Source organism: Labrus bergylta, chromosome 12 (genome assembly GCF_963930695.1).
Source record: "Labrus bergylta chromosome 12, fLabBer1.1, whole genome shotgun sequence".
In the NCBI taxonomy this organism is placed as follows: domain Eukaryota; kingdom Metazoa; phylum Chordata; class Actinopteri; order Labriformes; family Labridae; genus Labrus; species Labrus bergylta.
In genome coordinates this window covers 28,320,202-28,334,095 of record NC_089206.1, presented here as the reverse complement: position 1 = coordinate 28,334,095, position 13,894 = coordinate 28,320,202, and the positions used below count along the sequence as shown (strand labels likewise).

Sequence of the window (13,894 nt, the reverse complement as noted above, 5' to 3'; positions counted from 1 at the left end):
GTCATAGAGGCCATGGTAAAGGGGTTCTACAAAGGAGCTGACCCCTGCTGGCACGTGCTGTGCACTACAACCCCTTACCTCAATCCATTATATTTGAGTCAGTTAGACAGAAAAAGTAGCGTTTGTATTTTCACCTGTATTAAAAGCCATACCGTCCGGATTTCTAAATACGGTGGAATACCGTAATACCGCCCAAGCCTAGATGGCACTTGCATCAAACTGGTATATTGGTCTCACCGGTCAAGACGCACCACACTTTGTCCAAGAGAAAGTATTAAAAGTACTTTTTTTTTTTTTTTTTTTTTTTTTAAGATTTATTTTTGGGCTTTTTGTGCCTTTAATGCAGAGATAGGACAGTGGATAGAGTCGGAAACCAGGGAGAGAGAGTGGGGAATGACATGCGGATGGAAGTAAACCCGGGCCTCCCGCTTGAGACGCGTGCCCTAACCATTGCGCCACCAGCGCGCCCTAAAAGTACTTCTTAAACACCAGAGTTTACGGTAATTGCAATATGTTCAACCATTGCCACACATGGCCACGTTTGAAGCTAAAGGTAGTACTTGAAAGGTTGTGTGTAGATGAGGGGCCAGGTAATTTACACCCTGCTGCATGGAACTCTATTTCTTTGTCACAACATTCAACAGATATGCCGACAGCACGTCTTCGCTCTGTGGTCCCTACTACTACAGCCACACTTGTTAATTTTCATCCACGCTGTTAATTTTCAATCAGCTGCATTAGAAAAGTATTCACACTTGACTTCCTGACATGCAGGCTTCTGTTAACGGACATATGTAAGGACAAAATCAGAAAGGTTACACCACCTTACATTCCTGTAACTGAAGATTGTGTAACCTTAAGTCTTACTAATGGATCAAATTGTTCTGATGATTTATTAAAAGATCATATTCAGTCACGGTATTAGCAGTCACTGAATATGAAAGAGACTAAGCAGCATACCGTACAAAGTTTATACAAAGCAAGGAAATACATTGTAAATGCATTTCTTTTTTTTCAGTTCAATTCGGCTGGATTGTGGCCAAGGTAACAGGGTCCATCTAAGTGCTGTGGGGAAGTGATGCATGGTAAATGCAGCTGAAATAAGACGAGGTCACATAGAAGGCTCGAACAAGAGGGCTGATAATCCTGTAAGAAGAAGCAAAAGGGGGCTGCCTCAAGGGCATTTCTTGAAAGCCCCATCCAATAATGCTCAGTTTGTCATTCTGTACGACAAACATGCAACGGCATTGTGGTGTTCTGCTCCATACTGCCTTCTGCTTAATAGACAGTGAACCTTGCTCCGTCTGTATTCTTCAATGAATATATTCTGGTATATTTTTTTAAATAATGTCAACCTTTCAACCTTGCATTTCCAATGCAAAAATAGTGCACTTCAAGGAGATATTTGGCTCAAGATCAAAAGGTTTTTTCCATTCCAAGAAGTACGCGAGTACAGCTCAAATACAGGAATGTTCAAGACAGTTGCTTCTAAATATAATTTCTGTATTTCAGATGAGTCATCAAGCTTTTATTTATCCTTCACTTTTGTTTTTTATTAATAAAAGTAGATCTTAAAGTCCCCCGTGACCATAGTTGATATTGTGGATCCTGTCTAATAATTCATTTCAGACAGAAGCATCAATGCTTCTGCTTCTTTTCATCAATGTAAACAATCAGTAGTGGAATGACAACAATTTAGCCATGTATACTTTCTCATATCATTGAGAAAGGAGGGACTTTTTAATCTCTCTTATGCGGAACCAGCAATAACATGCAGGCACTTTCCTCACACAGGAGGAGACTCCTTCACCTCAATAAACAGGCTATGCAACATACACTACCCCTGCCGACTTCCCTCCCAAAAGAAGAAAGACTGAATAGAAAATTAAAAGCCTGAGGCCCCATAACCTATTTTGCTTCACTGAAAGTAGAGCAAATCTTAAGGCTACACATGAGTGAGCATACGTTAATACGGTTCTGATGATGATACTGTTGCACAATACATCCGACAAAAATGGTCAATGGTAAATTGACTGCACTTATGTAGTACTTATACACTGCGATACCCTTTCACACACAAACACTATGCTACCCATTAGCACTCATCATATTCACACATCGATGGCTATGTCTTCAACAAAAACTTGGGGTTCAGCATCTTGCCCAAGGAAACTTTGACATAGACTGCAGGAGCTGGGGATCAAAGTAGACCGTTCAATTGAGAGATGACCCATTCTAAAACTGAGCCAGCCTTCTGTGAAAAAAATGTGAAATAGTAGCACAACTATCAAACTTGACAAGGCTACCTTTACCTTTTACAAGAAAAGTAGCAGGGTGACTGGTGTAAAATCTGAATACAGGGTTGTACAGTGCAACATATGTCCTACATGCCACAAGAAAATCAGTCTGTGCGATGAATGATTTTACCTAATCGCACAGAGAGACCCTTTTTTGAGAGACACTAAAAGTAATGTCACAGAATGATTTGTGACAGCAGGGATTACCACCTCCATTACAGCGGGTCTACCTGCTGAAGGTGTGTTTAAACTGATGTCTTGCAGTCTTAAGTCCAAGTTTAATAAAAGAAGCTGGCTGTGGCTCGGACTCTTGGGCAAAATAGCAGCTGTGAATACTGTCACTTTTGACAGCGTTATCGAGAATTACTGTCATTGCAGTTCCGCTAAAACTCAGAGTGATAAACACATGTAATTCAAAATAAAAGTTCCTTATTACCATCTCTTTGACATGCTTTTATTTTTGAAGCAGCTGTATCAGGGAATTTTCAACTGTAGCAATCTAAACGCACAGTACGTAAATTCCGCAACTAGGGGGCTCTCAATCAAAACAATAACATAACCCCCGATGAAGATGACCTTAACAGACATGAGGAAGAGATTATGTTTACCGACAATGTATCCAAGTATAATTTATGTCACGTTTCTTCTCAGCAGTACATACAGCAAACATACGGCTGCTATCAGTAGCAATTCCCGCTTCCTTATGCAGCGGTATTTGACTTAACATCAGGTGTTTCCACAGCGACAATAAACATGTCTTGTCTGTCATGGCGGCGACCACGACAAGACGCGCCCCGTTATAACTATAAAATGAAGGATTTCTCTTGCTCACATAACTGTTGGAAATATTTGAGCTAATGTAAGTACTGACCAACAAAAATTGTACATATTCAACGTTTCACACAACTCAAATGTCTGAAAATAAAAACGTTAAACCCCACTGATTCAGTGATTTAAAACAATAACTATCTTGCCTCTCAGGTTTAGTTGCAGCTAAATCCGCCTTTGAGGACACTAACCCGCCTGAAAATAATAAACTAAAATCAATAAAATATCTTATTACCTAAACATTATAAGCCTAGATTATTGAACAATACTGTTGATTTAAAAAAGGAAAAGAAAAGGTGAAGCTGAAAACTCTTCTTGTCAAAGTTTGGATTTTGTGTATTGTATGAAACATTTATGTCCTTTGCCACTCACAACCTGTTTAACTGAACTATTTGTGTTTGTTTTGAGAGATGTAATAGACATTTTAAATGTTGTGCTACAAGTTTGTTTCTTGTGCTACAAGACTATCAACCTTTGTAGCACCAATGCTAATGCCAAAAAAAAGCTAACATACAGCCTTGGAATTAGATTTGCCCCAATAAGTAATTTTCATGTCAACATTTGGCCACTTGCAGGATAAAGATGGGCCCATTAGTATGACACCATTAACAAATACACGTACCTGACACAGTTTATATGCTTGCAATGTGTATGATGAAGCCTCTTCTTAGTGAAGGCTGGGGGTTTGGCTTTAGAAAAAAACATTTTAGAGGACCTATTAGAGTTATGTGTGTGACACAAAAATCCTTCCACATCAGCAGACTTGGAGCCAGGGGCAATAAGTGTATTATTGTAAAACCCTTACATTTCCTCAACAAGAGTCACTAAAAGCTTAACATAAACAAATGCTAGAGAGGGAAGCCTTATAGCATTATAGTCCCTTTAGACCTTGAATTAGGTCGGCATCGTTCAACTCTGACCATTGGCACTTTGCCGAATGTCATTCCCTGCAACTTGTATTAAAATCAGTTATCAAGCACTGATCCAGAGGCAGGGATGACAAGGAATAAAGATGTACTATGCAACATTTTGAACATTAATATAGCAGATATCCAAGATATCCTAACTAAATGTACCGTTGAACAATGACTTTCTAAAAAAGAGGGGAGTCAAACTCCCTCAGAGTTTGTTGTTCTCAGCTCTGTTGTCACACTGACAGGACAGTGCATGTAGACGCAATTAGATTAATCAAACTGAGGAAAAGACTCTGGTAAAATACTCAAAAGAAATAAAGAACTGAATCCACTTTGAGTGGCATATGAGAAAGGAGATCAGTCCTAAAAACTGCTGCAATTGGAACACTGAGAAAGGGGGGCGGAGTTGAGGGAAGGCTGTGCCCTGAGCGAGTTTTGTTTAAGCCAGACATCTCCTGGAATCAAAGGTTGTTATTATAATACAGAAACAAGCAATATTCTTCTGATGTTTGCTCCTGTAGTTCATATAAAAGGCATCAGTGTGATTTCTAGCGTGTTTCTTAACCACTTAAAAACTCTTCACTGTAAATTTTAGCATTTCGTATTAAAAAAGGCCCTATATGTGCTCCATCAATGTGGATGCCTGCTGTTAGTAATGTCTGATTATAGACGTAACATCAGTGGGATAAAAAAAGTGCAGTTTAACTGATCAATTCTCTGGAGGAGATCGTAGGAAATGTCTATTGTAGCCTTGAAAAGGCAAAAAAACAAACTAAATATATCTGATAAAATCAACACAAAAGAATTAATGCAAGACCGGTTACTACAAACTAATAAATGTTGACAAATTATTGGGATGCCATGACATGAAAACAATGAAAACATCCATGTTGAAGAGGCGCCGGTGGCCGAGTGGTTAGTTTGTGCGCCACATGTACAGAGGTTGTAGTCCTTGAAGCGTACAACCTTTGCTTGAATCCGACCTGTGACTCCTTTCCCATATGTCATACTAAGCTCTATCTTGTCCCAGTTTCTAACTATCTACTGTCTTGCCTCTCCAATAAAGGCCCAAAAAGCCTAAAAATATACCCTAAAAAAAGAATAGAAATCCATGTTGAAAAGATGCAAAATAACAGTAAATATATTCAGAAAGATGTTTGTGTTTAAATGACAACAAATGAGAAGAATGTTAGGCTAGCAAAGAAACAAAAGCTTGACTTTATAGAAAACATGAAAAGCACTGCTTTGATTGCATTAATAATGATACCCCTCCCCCCATGTTTTCCTTCCAAGCTTCCAAGAGAGGAACAAGTGCGTACAGAATCACATGACAACTACCCCACTCTCTTGCAAAAGCAACTGTGGTCATTGTTGCCTTAAAAAAGAGGCTAATACTGTCCTTGCTCGTCATTTCTTTCTTCAGGTTTGTTAATGCTTCCCTTTGGCAGTAAAATGTACATAACAGAACATAGGAAGAGATACAGTCTCTATTAAAAGCAGAGCAGGCATTGAAACACACATGCAAAGCCCCCGCTTAGGTTTGTTATGGGCTTTCTGCAGTTTTAGACAGTGTGAGTGGTGACAGGCTGCTCCTCTAAGCTCTAGCTGTGCCACTTACTTTTACTATTCAAAACAGTGGCTAGATCTTTCTGTTAGTGGTGACAAGCTATGTGTGCATAACAGCCACTGCAAAGTACTCAGAAGTGTGCACACAAAAAAAAGAATTGAGGTCCAATTTTCTTTAAAATGTTGACCCTTTGGGATTGCTGGGGAAGAAATACAAAAAAAGGCTTCATGAACAGAAATGTTCAATGTATTACTATTCAAATCCCCTTTTCAAGTGGGACTTCATTTAAAATCTGTGAACACTAACCCTAACCCTTTTTTTTTTTTTTTTTTTTTTTAAACAAATTGGAATCACTAGATGATATCATGTTAAGGTAGGAGCCAAAAAATGACCCCTCAAAATATGGATATGGTAAAAGTTAGGTTATTTAGATTATTCAGCTTAAATCTAATTTTAATTTCTGTTCTGTATCAATAGCCTTTAGACATTACCTAGTTAATGCTATTAACAATTCAATATCTCACTGAAAGTACATTTTTAAATGTCAAGAAAATAAGTCCTGATTTAGTCCTTCATCCTGTCCATGGTTATTCTCCCTCTGCTGTTGGGATTCACCTCAGGAGATTTAAACTACAATACAATATGTGTTAAAATCAAACGTTATTAATGTCTATTTCAATACCATGACTATAAAATAGAAGTCCTGGGCCATGAAAGTTAGGACATGTTTTGTGTTGAATTACCAACCTGTATAAAGTGCAAAAAAAAAAAAGTCACTTATAGTGACTTACCGTATAGTGGCTCATCAGAAGTCTTTTTTCACAACTCATTGCTACCCATGATCATAATCCCTGTGGTTTCGTAGCCAGTCCGTAGAATCATTGGCAAAGAAATGTGAACTTTGTCTTTTTTTTATTTCATTTATTAAGTGAAGAGACCACAACGTCTGTTTCAGGGTGCTTTTTACCAGCATTCATTGTTGCTAGTTTACGGAAATGTAACTTCTGCTTCCCTTGGTAATGTCTGTTAGCTGTGTTTTAGATAGCTCTGTGTGCTTAATATTTGCTTTAATTCATGAAACTTCACTAGGAGAATGTGCAAATAAGGGACAAGTCATGTCCTGGTGTTAGAAGCAGCTCTAGACCAGGAAAATGTACCCTCGAAAAGACAAGTCACACTAGCGTCTCCTCTTGTATTGTTTTTGACAAATCTGATATCAGAAGTCCCGACCCGTCTTGAAATTGATGAGCATGGGACTGTCCTAAAAGTTTAACTTCTTTCAATAGAGAACGCTGTGATCACAACAACAACAACAACAACAACAACAACAACAACACTGTCTGTGGACTCGGGCCATAAAAGGTTAAATATCATCACCGTCCCTCACTAGTCGGAATCAAAACTACTAGAAGGTTAAGTGATTTATTAATAATTTTACAGGAGTGTTTATACCAGTCAAATGTTGTGCTTCAACTGCAACCTGCCACTTGGTTGTAGCCACTAGCAATGGACTAGCTTTAGCTCTGGCATGGGGCTGCTTTCACAACTCTACTCTCTAGATGTTGTGGGGGATAAATTTAAATATTTGTTGTTTTAATAAATCAAATCACTTTATTTGGTTCCAATACCCCCCCAATTTGCTAACTGACTGCTTATTACACTGTACGTTGACAATATTTGTGTATACAATCCAAGGTCCTATCTATAAGTCAAAGGTGGACAAATTGCTGTTTGCAATTTTCCTTTAGTTTGTATTTTTTGCAGTAACCAAGTCTGTAGGGAAGGTTCAATTCCCCTTAAAGAGCAAGCCTGGAAGATGGACGGGTAGCTGGATAGGTGCCACTTCCTGAGCACTGCTAAGGTGCACTTGAGCAGTGCACCATCACTCTCTTGTGCAGCCCCTTACTCGGACATCTCTAAGAGTGCAGGGAAATACAGGACAGGTCGTGTCCCTTATTGGGTCAGGGAGGGGGCAACACGGACGGACAGATAGATCCGTGTTATGACTCATCTTATCCTCTGTGCTTTATGTATGTTCAATAGAACATCAAAACACATTAGCACTGCTGCAAAATCCTGCAGTAAGTTGCCATCTTTTGTTAAGTCTATGCAGTCGTCCTGTTCATAGTTCGTGTGTGTCTCAGCTCTGTCAGACCTGCAGCCCTCACAACAGCTTCAACACATCAGACTATTTTCATAAGCAGGTTGACAATACTGACGTTTCATTAAGACCCTTTGGCGTCTCAAAAAGTTGGACAAGTAGCGTTAGCGTCTGGTCCAGAGAGACACCGTTGTCACCTGGTTGCCATGCTTTATTTCACTCTGACCCACATACTGTGCACAGGTTAGTAACTAAGAAAATACGATTTTCCAATTATGGGTGCTCAGAAATCTATTGATGTTGCAGCATCACGGTATCGAAACAGGTCATTGACATTGCTTGTACATAGAAACTAGGTATATTAGCTATTAACTAGATCTTCATCAAGTCCTTGGATGGCAAAGATTTAAGTATTGTTTAATGATGATGAGCAAGCAGGAAGCTTTTATGGAAGACTCAGCCACCAGTCTAATGTGGCTGGGTAGAAAGAGCTTTTGGTGGTCTAAAGACTACATACTGGTAAGTGCTTTGCAAGTGCAGTACAAATACTTTTTTACCAAGGCAAGACCATTCGAGCTATACTAGTTGGTAGCTCAAGTAATAAAATAATAATTGGGAATAAAAGGCCAGCATGAGAAAGAACCTCTGCTCTAGTGATGACTATATGTGAATAAACTTTTCCTAAATCTAATCCAAATCTACAATTTAAAGCTGTGATATGAACACAATCATACGGTTTGTGATCTGAATCTATAATGGGTTGGATCTACTTGTACATCATAACAGTAGTGATAAAAAATAGCACCATCACTGACCTTAAAGCCAAATAACCCCAAAGAGTGAAATCCACAGACTAAGAATGTAATCCTATTCACATCCTGCATTTACAGATTAAAAAAATAAAAAATACAAATCAGTGGGATGATATTTGAGAACAAAAGAAAAACAGATTGACTGTTTTACCCATGCAGATTAGGACCACACTTAATGTCTTCCAAGTTCATGCAGTGACATACAAGACAAGAGCAGTGTTGGACTGGTCCATTCCATAGTTCATCAGAGAAGCTGTCAGGGCTGTTTCAGACTTGCTGCTTGAGCAACGAGTGACGGCTGTGGCGCAGGACGGCTGCTCACAACTTACCACAACTTTATCTCCATTTTTCTATATCAAAATAGTGCCAAACTGCTCGGTACCAGGAGTGTCCATCTCTCCACTGTGCTGCTGTTTACGTCCGGATAGTGTAGCATGATAGCAGTATGGAAGTAGTCATTAACCAAGTACTTCTCAAATGCATCTTTTTCTTGCAGCTGCTTGCTGGGGATGTGAATACAGCTCTCTCTTGGTTTTGCTGTGTCTTGACAACAAGCTTCACCCACATGAGGCTCACCTGTTGTGATAACCGAGTCCCAAGTGAAACTTCTTAAAAAGGGAGTGTTGTTTTGTTGCATGGAGCCCCCAAAGGCTCAGTTAAGAAAAAATAAAAAGTAGTTTGCAAATCCGTGAGCACAAATTGCATGACAGACAACCATTGAATTAACTGGAGCACAGGATATTTCACCAGCATTGCAGGCCTAAATTTATTATAAATACTAATAATTGTTAATCTGACAAGTACTTATGGTGCTGACTGGTGAGATGGACACTTTTCGTTGTTTAGTCAGCTAATCTCTAGGAGTGTAAATCATCAGTCTCAATCAGGATACCATATTATATTGATTCTTTAGATAATGATATCACAAAGTCTGTCAGGATACAATTTGTATTCAATTCAGAGGCCTGCGATCAATTTCATACAATATTATGTACCCATTTAACATAATCAGTTATATCTCACTAACACTTTCTTGAGTACCAAATATTCTTCCCTGGATTCTGATCAATTATAATGCACAATTTGTGCCTTGATGATCCAATCTTGTGTCCTCTTTTTCTTATTTTAAATGTATTTAAATACACATTGACACACCTGGACTTATTGAATTTCTGCACAATTTAACCTAACTCAAAAAAATAGCTCATAGTTTGGTATTGAATTTATGACAGTTGCTTTAGTTATGTTTATGCCCACTTGTGAGAATGTATAAAACAAGTTAAATTTAAACATAAATAAGTTTAAATATTTAACACAGCAGCCTCGAGATGAAAGAGAGGTAAGGGAGAGACAGAAAGAGAGAGCTACCTTCCTTCTTGGGTCACTTCAAGCAGTAGGCACAGAAATTTGACACGGTCATAATTGTGGAAAATAACAGATTTCAAAAATATATATAGTAATAACCGAGGTCCTGACCTTTCTGATATTATTGCTGCCCCTGTTTCTCTCTGCCTGCATTTCCTGCTCCTTCATCAACAGTAAGTTTCATAATGTCACCAAAACTACACCGCTCCACTTTTAGCAGGAAGCATCCCCCCATACATACTACAGATTCATGGACAGCTCTCACCACAGAGACACGTTACCATCACTTGTCATTTCATTCAGAACTGGGATTTGAAGACTGCTGCCGTACAGACACAGTACTGAGAAGTCACACACCGCAGGAAATACTGCAGTCCACTGGGATGTCTGTATTGGTCATTCTTTTTTTACAGTAAAAAATATATCACTGAGTACCTGAGTATTTCTCCATATAAGAGTACTTGAATATTTTAATAACTGTAAATGCACATCCCTTGTTGATGTACAGCCTGCACATTAAAACAAATATAATACTAACACGGTTCACCGCTGTCTCTTTTTAAAACAAGTCGAGTTCAAACTCAACATAAACATTTGCATAGATACTTGGAAATGAATGTATATCATCAAACACCTTAGTCACTGAAATTATTTTGTGATTTTTTTCTGCTATAAACCTTGAAAAAATGTGAATGTGCCTAAAACAGACAGTTCATTTAGCAGTTATGAAGGTCAGACAAAACTAATTTGGAGCGAGCGTTTAGGATCTTATCAGTTTTTTGGACCCAACACAACGCTCTGTAATACATTTTGATAAATTGCAGACATGGAGAGATTCAATAGAGAAAAGTTGAAGCAGAATTTAAATCAAAGTAACCATACACAATGAAATATCAACAGTTTCTGTGAAAGCCTGCGAAAAAACTATAGCTTAAAATTATTTTAAAAGACTTTGATTGTCCTTCTACATTTACATGGGATCTCCATGGCTTCGCATCAACACTAATTTCAGTCTTGATTTTCAAAATCTTTCCATCCATCCACGGATCATGTGCAGCCCAAACTGTAGTTGATCTGAACGGATCAAGGATTAGATGGGATATGTTTCACCCCTTAATATTAACACTTAACTATTATGTGTAACTTCCTTTTTTTCATGAGAAATTTCAGCAGGGACCCCAAAAAGAGCTGTGCATGAAACTTCATTTACTAAATAAATGTCCAGACAGATATTTGGAATAAAAGCATTTTGTGAAAACCTGTGCTTTCTGTCAACAGAAAAAAAACAAAATTTGGCATTTATTTTGAAAGGCATCCTCGAAGAAATACTGTACGTTATATTTCATGCCTGAGACGTACTCCACAGATGTAGACATAACACAGAAACAAGGTCAATATACTAAATATGTTGTCCCAGAACAAGAAGCGGTCTATTCTCTAGATTTCTGACGTGGCTCACGCCAGCAGCCTTAAAGCTCAGAAAGTTAACATGTATGTCGAAATGAATGTGAAGCCACCCCCTAGCCTTCATGCAGTTACATAGCTGTCTGCATATGACAAAACAAAGCAAACAAATTATCTCAACACAGATCATTATTTGGAGTTTAGGGTCAATACTAACAATCAAATTTAACTGACAACATAAGAAGGAAAACCAGCGACTTTGCAAATCAGCCAAATTCCAATCCTACTAATCAAATTAAACACCTGGGCACCTTACTTTTTTTTAATACAGTTCACTTTGAGTCTGACAAAAAAGTTCCTGGGCTAAAATCTGGATTAAGAAAATGACACATTTCTAAGAGGTGTGGTTAGAGGTGTTTCAAATAGGTCCTTCAATTAATTTAAAAACATCTCAATATAATGTTGTTTTGTCATTTAAAAACCACACAATCATTCATCAAAATAACTGTTCCATCATATTCATGTTCACATTGATGCTGTACAGCATCTCCTCCCTATCTGCTGTCCATGGTGCATATATTGGATTCATCACATCAAGAATGCCTTCAGCAATATTTCTCAAAACATATACATTCTATATATTTTTACAATGAGGATATCCAATAAATCTAGCATGCCAAACCGTGACCCATCTGATGCTCGGCAGATGTCTCTCCCAGTCCGAGAAAAAGCCTAGATGAAAAAGGCTTTGAACGCCATCTTGTTCATTGCAGCTGCTTGGGCCTTGAATACAGGAACCCATTCATTCGAGGAGGCGGAGGGAGGGGGCACACTGGCAAAATGAATTCATCTTTGTAAACTAGGAAAAACAAATAACTCTATTAAGAAAAACCTTATTTAGAAAAAAACGACTAAAAACGACTATTTTAGCGGTGTATTCTATGAATCACATATCTCCACACTGCTGGTTAATAACCTCGTTAAGACTATAGGCACATATGCTGCTTCGGTGCAGGAGGATAGAAGCTCAGCTAGGAGCCCTGCGACAGCTCGTCTGTGTCGTTTCTGACACATCGAAAAAATGTACAACTCAATTAAAGGCTCAGAATAACACTTCTCGTCGTAACAATTTGCATTTGTGTGCAGATAAGGGTTGTACAGTCCGCTTTCTTAGCTACAGCCTGAAATACTATGCAGTAGCACGGCCATGGTTACCGAAGCTGCTAACTACATCCCTGCAACAGACCCGTGATCGAGATAAACAGATTGTCAAAATCCAATTACACAATCTCGTTTACAAATTATTCGAAGAAGAAGTTTACATTAATGCCCAACCGTGTGTTCACATACTGACGCTGTTTAAACTCTCCTTAACACCAAATGACGATTGCCAGCCCTAATAGATCTACAGAGTTGCTTATTGTATTTTGCGACTCAAAGTGATATTACTGATATATCTCCACTCGGCAACTGTGCAATACATTTCATGTTATACCTATTCTGAGGAAGAATCGCGTTTAAATCGATTGGTTTCCTTTCCAGCACTGTCAGTGCATGGGGTGGCTAACCCTGCAGACTAAATGACGGACTAACAGTAATAATCCATGTTGTATAGTTTCGATTTTTCTAAATTAAACGCCTTTAAGCGCAAGAACCCGTTTAAATATATCTCACATTACACAAGTCCACAGCTGAGATATTCAGATATAAAGGGTAGCGATGACAATATGAAGTTATACATGAAAGCGATACTCAATAACAACACCGATCATCTACTCAGGAAGCTGCCATGTTCGAGATGTTAAAACCCGGATCAGTCACATCAAAATGTAGGCTGTGGCCATTGCCTGCTAAAGTTAACTTCAATGGATTGGCTCCGGATTAGTGGGGGTGGCGATGAATATGTTGGTTAAGTAGCCATTTTTAGACTCTCGTTGTCAATTACATGATGCTATGAATGTCCGACTTCGGTGGAAATAATTCCAAACACCCTGAATATTATGAGTTATGCAAGAGGCTGCAACTGTGTAACCACGATTTTAATCATATCTTCTAAGGTTTGTCATTAATAAACCAAAAGTACTAAATACTTTAAACGCTCACAGGTAAAAAACGTAAGCTAGCTTTTAGCAAAAGTATCAGGAAACCTATTGATGAACCCTACATTTAGACAATGATCAACTAATTAGGCAACATAATAATGCCAAAACTGACCCACTTGAACCCACACTCTTTATTTTACAAGAGAAGAATAAAGATACCCGGACGTGTCAGGGGGAACAACCTGAGCTATCCCCAGCTAACCTTCTAAAATGTGCAGAGACCATTAATTTACAGCTTGTCAGACACAACATGTATCACATATCTGTAATTAACCGTCCAAAAATCATCAGGTCAAGCTAGACTTGGGTTAAGGCAGTGCGTTAAGTTTCTCTTTTAGTGACCCCCACCCACTATATTACTTAATAGCAAAATGCTAACGGTGGCTGGCTAACTCTAACGGAGAAGCAACACAGCCCAGTTTAACCCCTTTCGTCCATTTTCCCTGCTTGACAGGCCAACCAACTGCACAGACACTTCATCAATTTCCTGAAGCGCAATTTCAA

The 13,894-nt window shown here is 38.5% G+C and overlaps 1 protein-coding gene across 1 annotated transcript in view; it reads right to left on the bottom strand.

Moving 5' to 3' along the window:
* The window catches only part of gnb1a (guanine nucleotide binding protein (G protein), beta polypeptide 1a), a 36,452-nt gene that overhangs the window by 22,157 nt on the left and 401 nt on the right, over positions 1–13,894 (bottom strand). The gene's annotated exons all lie outside the window — the stretch shown is intronic.